The 12063-nt window shown below is 38.4% G+C and overlaps 1 protein-coding gene across 2 annotated transcripts in view; it reads right to left on the bottom strand.

Moving 5' to 3' along the window:
- LOC128865942 (monocarboxylate transporter 14-like) overlaps positions 1-12063 on the bottom strand; it is a 37709-nt gene that overhangs the window by 22799 nt on the left and 2847 nt on the right. Inside the window, exon 1 of one of the 2 annotated variants that reach the window (XM_054106378.1) lies at positions 795-1509. The exons of the other annotated variant lie outside the window; for it this stretch is intronic. The gene's annotated coding sequence lies outside the window, so the exon portion shown is untranslated. Of the gene's footprint in view, positions 1-794; positions 1510-12063 lie in introns of those variants that run through there. 2 annotated transcript variants of the gene reach the window in all.

Here is a 12063-nt window from a genome sequence, read left to right as displayed (position 1 = left end):
AGTTTGGAAAAGTGGGAGGACCGTGCTTTACGTGGGATTCGAACCCACAACCCCTATGATGGCAGGCTAGTGAACTTGCTGGACTACCGAGGCCGATTCATCAGAGTACTCGTAGAAAACATTCGACCAATCTTCCTCCGTAAACTGTTGGTGTCGGAGAGTCCATGCTAAATGGTTTTTCTGATTTTTTTCTGAAAGCCACTGCTTCTTTCGAGCTTTGCAACCTTTTAAACCTGCTTCCAGACGCCTTTTTCTAACTGTTCGAGCACTAGAGGGATTTTCTAATGTCTTCTGACGGGGCAGACGAGGAGTTTTTACGCTCTTTGAGAGACTCGCGTATAAGTCTTCGGCCTTTCCGTTCAGGCGTTTTCTTCCACTTTTTTATTTATTATGAAAGATTTTCGTCTCCGCAAATCATCTCATCAAATTGGCAGTTTCCCCCTGAGATTTCTTTTAATGACCCACACAGGTTAGAAATACAGTGAAACCTCTCTTGGGTGGACATTCACTGCAAGGCAGCTTTTGTCAGTTCAAGAGAGGTCAACTTCTTGCGATACATAATATTTTTGGAATAGAAAAAAAAAGTTCACTCAATGCAGGTGTCCGGCTAATAGAGGTGCTCGTTAGGTAAGGATACGCTGCACGCCAATAAATTTTATTACAGGCTCTTAAGGCCAATATTAATGGTGAATGCATTTTTGTATGAGTTTTTGGAAATAATTTAGATCAACTTGAGTTTAAATTAAGAAAACTTCAATGCACTGTAAAAAATTGTGGCAAAACTGCCGCTGTACCTCTTTCGTAATTGCTATATCTCTGTACTTCTTTGTAATGGTTTTCCTTTTTTCCGGGAGCACTGCAAAATACTTTTCCTCAGCTTTTTGTGTTGAATGGGTAACGAAAGATTTAACCGACAAGATTTTTTATACGTGAAATTTTTTATTTTTTCATATGAATTTTGCTGTATTCATTCACTTGAGATGCCTTTAATATCAGCTAATTCACGCTTAGTAAGGCCTAGTGGACCTTCACGAACAAAATCACTTTTTAGAATCCACTGCGCGATTCAACTTCAACGCTTCTAAGGCCACGTTTAAACTCTTAAATTGAGCGATGCACAGTTGGAACTAAAAAAGCAAATTCCTTTAACACTTTCATCACTTTTATGACTTTCTGCTATTGATAAATCTTGCAAAACAAAAAATTTTATCACTGCACGATATTCGTTGTTTTCCGTTTTCAAAAAAATTACACTACACGTCAACTTCAAAGGGCTTGCAAACAAAGAATATATTGGCAGATGGAAATATGTTAAATTTTTCGTGAGTTCGAATAAAAGATGAAATATTAAAACGGTGTACACATTTCGATTGCCCTACTCATCACTAGGCGTCACTTTATAGTTTCGTTAATAGTTTTCAACCAACTTGTGTTTGCATATAATTAAGGCAAAGCAAATGAGCCTTGCTCGTTCAACAAATACGATCTGCAAAGATCGCCTTCACTATGTCAACTGACTGTGGGCAAGTTTTTGATAAGAATTGTGGCTGGCGAGCAATGCCACTGATCGCATACATTGATTGTAGGAGTTGCTTTTGATGGCTTGTGCGCATTCTCAATGCGTATAACTATGAAATAATAGATATAGGGGTTTCCATTTAGGGGTCATATACAGTTAGAATTTTGAAAAAATCGATTTTTTTATTATTTTCTTTTTTTTTGTAATGTACACATATTTAAGAATACACACAGAAAATTTAATATCGTTCCGGAGAATATTTTCGAAGGTACACGCAAATTTGAAAGTGCCGGAGCGGCAGCGCTTACCTGGAAGGCTGTCCCTTTTATGCATCTGCCTATTGTAAATGTTCCCTTATAATGTATTTAGATGCGTAAAACAACAGTGTGTTATTGTTTTTTTTTTATACCTGAAAGGTAAATTTTTATTTTTCTCTACTCAAACTGGAAAATATTTAACAGGTTATATACATTTGGCGGCCTCGGTAGTGTAGCGTAAGTGCTTTAGCCACAGTTCGAATCCCATGGAAAGCACGGTCCTCGCACTTTTCAAATTTACCTACTTTCCCTGTTAAAAAAAAGAAACAAAAAAAAAATATTCCTCAAACCCAAAACAAAACTTTTCCTTTTCATACTTTCCATCCTCACTCCCGCACAATAGTCAGCGCATTACTTGCACTGTGGCTAGTAAAATAAGCAGAAACAAAGAAAAATACACAGTTACACATTGCATCACTGCGCCAGCAAGAGGAAGCGGGCAATCGCGGTGATAGCGCAGACACACCAAATTTAGCGAAGTCCTGAACCATCAGTGCGATCCTTCTGACAGGAAAATGTGAATCACAGATGGCGCTCCAAGCAGCAAGAAGGCGTTGTTCCTAAGCAACGGCAGGTGGGACTCCCACTATTTAGCACTGGTAGCGGCAGACTAAACACCTGCCCTGTCAGAAATCAAAATAGATTAACGAAACCAATGCACGACCCCACTTTTTACCGAACATATGTAAATTTAGAAAGGAGTAGAAAGCTATACAGGCCTTCTTTACCCGATTTTCAATATGTAGCTTTCACTGGAGTTTGGAGTCAAGTATCATTCCAAGATACTTAACTTCCGATGAGGGAGGGTGAATGTGGTTGTTTAATTTGGGAAGGCAAAGCCAAACTCGCTACCTACGAATCTTTGTTTTTGCTTTCGCGTGCAAATTTTTTAACAATCGAGCAGAGCTCAAATATAATGACCAGAGAAGTGGCGAATCGAAGTTGCCTGGCGACGCTTTATTTGTGCTTTTTTATGATCTTCTGAAATTGTTCAATTGCAGCAGCACTGCTTCTTCATTGGGCAGAGTATGAATATATATAAATATATATATTTTCCTCTCTTTCCTAGGTAGAAAAGAGCAAGGAATCGCACTTGCCGCCAAGAGCGGCCTGTAGCACTTCTGTAGCAAAACTACTACTAGTCGATTCCATGTGTTCGATGGTCTGCCATATCTGCGACTTCCTTGCGGGTTTCAGTCTGAAGCTGCATTGGTAATGTCTCCATTATGTTTCCTTAGAGTGTGGCCAAGCCATTTCCACTTCCGACGCCGAATTTCAAGGTGAACAGCTGTTTGTTCTGTCATAGCCCAGTTATTGTTGTTGGAGATAGTGCTAGGCCAAATAATGTGCATGATTCTGCGAAGGCGACGGTTGATAAAAACTTTTAGTTCATTTATGTCTCTCGCAGACGTTTTCCGAGTCTCGCCTCCGTATAAGACAACTGACTTGACATTGGACTCGAATATTCTGAGCTTCGTGCGCCTAGATATATGAGATGAACTCCACTCTTTATCCAACAAGCCGAACACCGCACGGCCTTTGGAGTACGAAGATAATATATTCCAATCGCTTAACATTTCACTTTCAAACCTGCTCTACGGTTTTTGTGAGGTTGCTTATTCTAATAGGTGGAATAGGTCCACACTTTTTCCACATTTTCTATCTCGTATTCGCAGAAAAGTTAGAAAAAAGTTAGGTGGTCTTAGATAGATAATAAACTAATAAAAATTTACATTTCCAATCGAAAATAAAAATAAATTTACTAAAAAAGATCAATATAATATAATATTTATCTCTCTAAGAAAATGACACTGAGTTCGAGTTTAATTGATAAAATCGCTTTTGGTCACTATCAAACAAGTGACATTTGCTATAATCGCATCGCACAGTAGTTGTTAATTAGAAATTTTTATCTCCAGTTCGAGTTTTGCCTCTAGGTTTATTTCACTTTCATGAATGTGTGTGTGTGTGTACGTGATTCTAGCGAGTGTTGTAATTGAAAAATGTTTGTTATTTGATTATTCGAAGGCTAATATGCATATAAATAAGTTACTAGAACTTAGTGACATGTAAAGGGTCTTTCAAAATTGATGTCTAGATGTCAGCAGTTAATAATTCTTGGTCGGTACCTTTTTTATGTAACTTTTGATATTTCTCAAGTGCAGAGATGTTCAATTTTACACGATAGAACAAGACGTTAAATTTACGGAAACTTACTATGAAAATGGTCGATCTGTAAGAAGAACAAATCGAAAAATTCGTGATTTCTTGGTGGGAATAATCGTCCCAATGAGCTGACAATTCAAAGGTTGTGGGGAAAACGTCAAGATTCTGGTTTCTCTCGAGTATAGAAAAAGGGCAGGCAGACCAAAGACTGGATACTCTGTTGAAAAGATTGTTGCTGTAGCGCAAAGAGTTGCTGAACAACCTTCAACATCGATGTCTCGGCGTTCTCAACTATTAGGCGTTCATGAATCGCCTGTTTGGCGGTGGACATTTGAATGATGCCATTTTTCACATATAATTGTTTCAGCAGATTCAACATTAAAAATAAAAAAAAACTTAAACAAAGAAGGCCTCTGGATATGGCCTCATAACAGGAGAGGTACTGACAGGGCCGTAGAGAGAGAAAATCCGGGCCCCGGGGGAAAATTGCAAATGCGGGCCCTTTCAAATGATGTCTAAATACGTATAATCTCGAGTACGGGCCCCTCTGAAAACTCCGGGCCCGGGGGAAAAAGAACCCGATCCCCCCTCTCGTCGGGCCTGGGTACTGAAACAACTCCCGAAAGAAGAATAATTCTATTACATTATCTGGTTTTGTTCCCCCTCAATGTAAATTAGCTCAAGTAAAAATGATCCTCAAACTAGGAGAACGCGCTGAACAAGTCGAATCATATTGGCCCATCAGCCTATTGCCCATCTAAAGTGATGGAAACCCTCATTCTCAAAAGAATGATGCCTATAATTGAAGAGCGAAATATTATTCCAAATTACTAATTGGGTTTCAAGGAAAAAGTACCATCGAATAAGTCCGTAGATTCATAAACGGCATACACAAAGCATTTGAACAAAAAAATAAAAGGTCCACCACTTGAAGCATAACCAATTAAAAAGTTCATAAATCTAGTTTGGGAAATTACTTTTATTCAATTCAAAGTAAAAAAGTGTGAAAATAATACAAAATTAAGAATCGATTTACTTTTGCTCGATATGACCGACCGCCTTTTGCCTTGACTGTGGCCTTGAGAAGGTCCAGAAACGAATCGCAAGCTGCCCGAATGTGACTTGGAGGTATTTTAGCCCACTCGCAGTCAACGGCTTTTGTCAGCGCCTCGAGACTGGTAAATCTTCTAGTTCTCCAAAATGGCCCAAAGAGAATAATCCATCGGATTCGCGTCTGATGAATTTGAGAACCATTGTGTGGACGTTATGGAGTTCGGAACATTGTTTTTTAGCCATTCTTGGTTCACTTGAGCTTTGTGAGACGGTGACGAGTCCTGTTGAAACGTCCATTGTCTGCTACCATAATTTTTGTCCGCTCACGGTTTCAAAGCAACCTCCAGAATACTTTCCCGATAATATTTCGCATTTGCCTTGACGCCAGGCTCGATGAAAACGATCGGAGAGCGACCACTAGAAAACACAATGTTCGGAAATTCAGACAGACAGGTGATGCTTGCGAGCTGTCTGAAGTTGGTTACACTTCGATTGCCGGACCCTGCATTGTACAGCGGCTTTTTTCGATATATCTCAAGTTTTTAACACGTTTGGCATGCCGGCTTACTTTACAAAATATAAGAGAATCTACCAAAAATTTTTATTATTGTTATTTATTAAGGCTTACCTGGAAAATCGGTATTTCTTTGTCAAATAAGGCGAAGAACAGCCTAGATTGTGTGAAAGATCAGCTGATATACACCAAGGTAGTATAATGGGCCCCATTCCACACTTGCTATACACATACGATCTACCAGCTTCTGAAGAAATCATATTTGTATGATGTGACGCCCCACAAACTACAGAAAGGACTTACTTGCTAGAAAATAACTCACTGGCTGAAAGAGTGCCGCATTAAATCAAACGACACAAAATTTTCTCAAGTCACTTTTACACTGAATCAAAAAACTTGCCCACCCGTTAGGCTCAATAATACAATCATCCATCAAACTGACGTCACAAATATCCCAGCCTGCATCTTGATAGAAGGAAGGCCCTAGAAGAAACTGAAGGCTCTAGGAATAAAACTCAGAAGTCTATATTGGTTTCTATTGGGTTGTTCGGAAAGTAGCTTAATTTTTTCCCGACAGAGGATTTACTTGTATTTTTTCATAGTTAACTTCACTTTTAAGTCGCATTGTTATTATATGTTTTGATAGCTGATATAGCAAGGTTTGTGTGTGAATAGGTTCAATTGATTTTACGCAGTAGTTTTTGGTCGGCGCCCTTTTAAATATGGACAGCAATAAGCAGCATTTTCTTCATATTTTACTTTTTTACTATAGAAGAGGTAAAAGTGCTGTTCAAGCCAGAAAGGAATTAACTGATGTGTTTGGAGAAGATGTGTTGACAATACTCCAGTGCCAAAACTGGTTTGCAAAATTTCGATCCGGCAACTTTGATGTCGAAGATGCACCACGTTCTGGAAGGCCGGTCGAAGCTGATAGAGACGCGATAAAGGCATTTTATCAGTGGAGAATCATGCTACTACCAGAAAGGTGGCAAAAGGTGTTGGATCAGAATGGCCAATATATATAATTTAATTAAATATTTATTCATTATACGAAGATCGTATTTCATTTTCACCACAAAAAAAACCAAATTACTTTCCGAACAACACAATACATCGAAATTCTCATGTTTCTCTCGAAAGTAAGCTCTCACTTTACTTAGCTATCTTGAAACCGATTAGTGACATATGGCATTCAACTTTGCACTGCAGTTAACTCCAAAATCATCAACTTCAACGATTTCAGTCGAAAAGCCTCAGATTGATCTCAAACGCCCCTTATTGTAGCACAAATGCACAAACCCATCGTGATCTCAAAGTACGCACAACAACTGAATATATATGAAAATATACCACATCACACAACACACGACTTCAATCGCACTCAAACGCTGGTGTCACAGAAATAATTGCAAATCTCATAACCTTCACTAGACCCAAGAGAAAGTTTACAAAAGACCTCATATCATAATAAATTAGTATAAATTATTATGTACCATAAAATTAGTAAATGGTTGTTCCACTGGGTGTATTCCATGAAAGACTTTTCTCTTAAATGAATTAAATAAAGGGCTTTCCAATAAGAGGGGTTATTTTGATATTCAAAGAAGAATGCTATTTTTTAATATAATATAAAGGATCGGATGTTTATTTCATTATGAAGAGGAAGGTATGTCGTCAATAGTGGAAAATAACATCAGGCAAATGACCACCACGACCACGCTTACAGGACAATATCATTTTCATGAAATTTTCCATAACCGAATTGCAAAGTGGCTGCACTTATGTCCTCGATAGCCTCACGAATTCCATCTTAGAGGCCTTGAATCGACCCTAGACTGTTGGCGTAGACCTTCTCTTTCACGTGGCCCCAAAGAAAAAAGTCACAAGGTGTTAAATCACAAGATCTCGGTGCCCAATTGCGATCACCTCTTCGAGAGATAACACGGTCCGGAAACTTTTCCCGTAAAAGGTCAATGGTTTCGTTGCTTGTGTGGCACCGTAGCGCCGTCTTGTTGAAAATAAACGTTGTCCAGATCAATACCATCTAATTCCGGCCATAAAAAATCGTTAATCATCTCTCGATAGCGCAATCTTATTCAAAATTAAACACCTGTTATTGGAAAACCCTTAGTTTTAAGTAAAAATATTGCTTAACAAACAGATCGGAATAAAGAAAAGGATTCAAAAAAAGAAAAATATATAATAGTTAAGAGCCGTATTTTGAATAAAAAGTGAGTGAAGTGAGTGAAATTGGAAATAATGTAAATTTTGATTTTAAAACAACATCTAGTCGCGCCTTTCGAAATACCCTTTATACTTTATAAGTAGATAGATGTCTATGGAAGCATGGAATTTGTTTGCAGAGCAATTCTGACTGATATCATAAGCCAATCCAAAAACAAACAATTAAGTAACAATAGTAGCTATTAAGCGTGGATATTTGAATTTTCAACCACTGTGGCTTGTTGATTTTTTACATTACTGCGTGTAAATAGGTGCAAAGGGTGAACAAATTCGAGGTACTTTTTATAATAGATTTTTTTTCATTTTTAATAAGGTGTTTGTTTGATAATATTTGTCGAGTTTTTGGTCAAAAAAGTGTTCTCAATATGAGCCATGTGAGACGGTGCGTTATCATGGTGCAAGACCCATGAGTTTTCTTTCCACAAATTGGACCGTTTCCTACACACATTCCCTCTCAAACGTCGCATAACTTCCAAATAGTATTCTTTATTTACCGTAGAACCATTTGGAACTCATTCCGAGTGCACAAACCATGACAATCAAAGAAAACGAGTAGCTTGACTTTCGCTTTTAACCGACTTTGACGTGGTTTTTTGGGTTTCAGCTCATGGGGATAGCGCTATTCAGCCGCCTATTATCTGGTCTAGTTGTCAAACTCATATACCGACGTCTCATCACCTGTTATGATGCGCTGGTAAACGTTGGGTCCGAATTCACTTGCTCCAGCATGTCTTCAGCCACCTTCTTCCGATGAATTTTTTTTAAAGAAATTCAACTCTCTTGGCACGAGTCTAGCAGCCACGCGTCTCATGTAAAATGTTGCGAATTGATTTGTGAGACACGATAAGGTCACGAGCTACCTGCCTCAAACTTAAATGGGGGTTTTCCAACACCATTTCCTTGATTTTGTCGACGACTTTGTTTTCATCCGTTGAAGACTTCTGTTGATGGGCGACCAGGTTGGGGGCAAATCTTAAAACTTCCACGACTTCTCGACCCTCTGCAAACGTAGACTCGTGTTTTTGATAAAGCACTCTCGTCATACATCTTCTGCAACATTTTCAACAATTCGGCAGACGAAATTTCGTTCAAAACTTAACGTTCCAAAATTTAAGACAAGTTCTTTGTTCAATATTTTTATCCATAGTGAAAATCGCAGAGCACACCTGATATAATTAAATGCCAAAAACAAGGTAATTGACAGATCCGGCCCAAACTCTGAGGAGAAATGTACCAACATTCCAGGAAAAAAAATTTAGACACATGTGTGGTTTTAAATGAACAATTCCCTATATTTTTTTGACAGAATGTAAATAAAACGTTTGCCGAAGACCCGGAAAAATCGATTCGGCGTCGATCTCAATAACTTGGCCTATCTAATAGCACTATTTAAGCGATTTTATGCAAAGATCTTGGTTTGAAAGCGTATAAAATACAGTCAGTCCAAGATTTAAAGCCGGCAGATCTTCCAAAGCGCCATAGCTTCAGTCGTTGGGCTCTTGAAAAACTCATCGAACATCCGCATTTTGGCAACGGAGTTTTGTACAGCGATGAGGCTCATTTTTTGCTTAATGGCTACGTCAATAAGCAAAATTGCCGCAGCTGGGTTGAAGAGCAACCCGAAGCCATGCAAGCACAGCGCTTACATCCATTGGAAACAACCGTTTCGTGGAGGAATGGAGGAATAATCGGCCCATATATCTTGAAAGCCAATGTAACAGTGAATGACGATAGCTATCGCGCCATGATGAACGACTTTTTGATACCGAAAAATTGAAGCCGGTGATCTCCACAACAACAAGTTGGTTCCAAAAGGATGGTGGACGACGCTACTTGCCATACAGCCCGTGAAACAATGGATTTACTGCGTCGTCGTTTCGGTGCGCAATTTATCTCTGGTCTCGGACTTTGGACTTTTATTTGTGGGGGTAAGTAAAGTCTAAAGTCTTCGCAAATCTCCAGGCGCACTAAACTACGAATATTTGGCTTATGCGTGAAGACCGTACGGAAGCGAAACATATCTGGTCTCTAACACCATCACACAGAGGCTACATCCTTCATCAACAAATGCCTCCGCATTCTCTGCAGAATATTCTGAATATTCAGTAACGACGCACTGTGGGGATAAACGAACGAGGAACCCATCCTTAGGCAAATCAAACGCAGAAAGTGGCGATGGATAGGTCATATATTGAGAAAACGACCAGATAGCATCACGCGAATGACATTGGACTGAAACCAGCAAGGGAGCAGAGGTCGCGGTCGATCAAAAAACACTTAGAGAAGATCGAAGTGTACGATGGAAGAGTCTTGTCGAGGCCCTATGCTCCCTAGAATAGCGAACAAGGAAAACAAGGTAGGTAGGTAGGTTTGGCAGCCGCATCGCACATAGAGACAACGATGCCACTTAGACCACGATATGGGTCCGTTGTGAACCGCGGGGGCTGAGCTACATTTCCCTCTCCATATTAAACCATCCTGAGCTTTTGACAAAGCGTAAAAGGTTGTTGATACCTAAAATGTATAGATTATCTATATTCGTTAAGAAGTAGGATTTTAAAAATCGGTTCCTGCTTCTGGCTAGAGCTGGGCATGTGCAAAAAAGGTGTTGAATTGTTTCCAACTCCTCCTCATTTCTGCAGCTACGGCAGAAATCATGCGTGTAAACGCCTAATCTCTTTGCATGATTTCCTATGAGAGAATGCCCTGTGAGGGCCCCTACTAAGATCCTGATTTGAAGTCGATTCAGTTTTATAATACTCTTGGACAGACATAAATTTAGCCTTGGCTATGTTTGCCTAGCAATTTCACAGGTGTTAACGCTAATCCATCTTTGATTTGCAGACCTGATTAATACGTCCTTAATGAGAAGCTTACAAGTTGCGGGAGGTATCTCCATAACAAAGGAAAACAAAAAAATATAAAGTCTAAATGCTTTGCTCGATTGAGGCATTGGAAGCCAACATTACTAGAGTTGCTCACGAGATATCGACCGAACTACTCCAGCGAGTCATTCAAAATTTGTCTTTACAGACCGAATTACGGCGCAGTTGCGGCTAACATTTGAAAGAAATTATCTTTAAAAAATAAATGCCAAGAATGGTTTTACGCAAAAATGATAAATTTGAATTTTCGTTGTTTTATTTCAATTTAAAACCCGATAACTCTAAATTGATCACCCTTTACATACTTACTACTGCCAGTGGAGCATAGAGCCTTTGTACATATATTTAGTACATAAATATGTGGCTCCGTAACTACCTTTGGTGTTAATTTAGAGCCTGACAGTAGACCATTTATTGATAATTTCCGTAGTTAGACCAATTCAAGGGGGAAATTATCTCAGCAAATTACCTCAGCTAATGCTAATGGGTGATACCAGAACTCACATCAACTCAAAATGGGTATTTTTGTCGTAAATAATTTTTGGTTGCAAGTTTTTTTTGCATGGAGGTGTAACGACTAACTAAATGCGACTTTTTATATTCAAATATTTTACATCATTATTTTAATTTCTTGGAAAAAATATTTATTTATATATCTTCTTCTTCTCCTTGATTGGCGCTTATGCGATTTTGGCCCATATAAATGCATATATGTAATAATTATAAAAACCTAAAAAATTTCTTCGCTGGGCATCACTCAAAAATTACTGCGCCAATTAGAACATTTTTTACACCGGATTTAAACTGCTTCAATGACCTCGAAATATTTAGTTTTCGTATTTTTGTTTCATGAGCTCAATACCGGCTTAACGGTTTATTGCTTGTTTTCGATATTTCGACCTCAATTAGAGATCACCTTCCGGACTGAAAAATATGCATAAATACATATTTTAATTTTTTGACATTAATAATTAGAAACATACGCACAACCCCATGCCGTTGGCTGGTCTGTGTGTGGCGCTCATTTTAGATGAGCAAATATTTTTAAGAAAAAATTATTCGAAACAAATTTTTTTATAGCATGGCTACCTGAATTTTATTGCGAAAATAGCAATTTATCACACATCTCGGTTGAATATTAAATTATGTAGATTAGGTATCAAATGGCAGGTGTTGAATGTTTCAATAAAGAAATGAAGCTTTAATAAAAATTGTTTTCCAGTTGGAGGTGCCACTTATTTTTTAGAAATTAAGAGTTTGATTTCAAACATTTATTGGGTGTAAAAAACTATATACACACACATACTCGTGCATACATACTTGCACATATACGAGGGTGGCCTTTTACGTTTTGCGTCCAATAAT

This window comes from Anastrepha ludens, chromosome 6 (genome assembly GCF_028408465.1).
Source record: "Anastrepha ludens isolate Willacy chromosome 6, idAnaLude1.1, whole genome shotgun sequence".
NCBI classification, from domain to species: domain Eukaryota; kingdom Metazoa; phylum Arthropoda; class Insecta; order Diptera; family Tephritidae; genus Anastrepha; species Anastrepha ludens.
The sequence above is the reverse complement of the archived record's forward strand: the minus strand, read 5'-3'. Positions and strand labels throughout refer to the sequence as shown.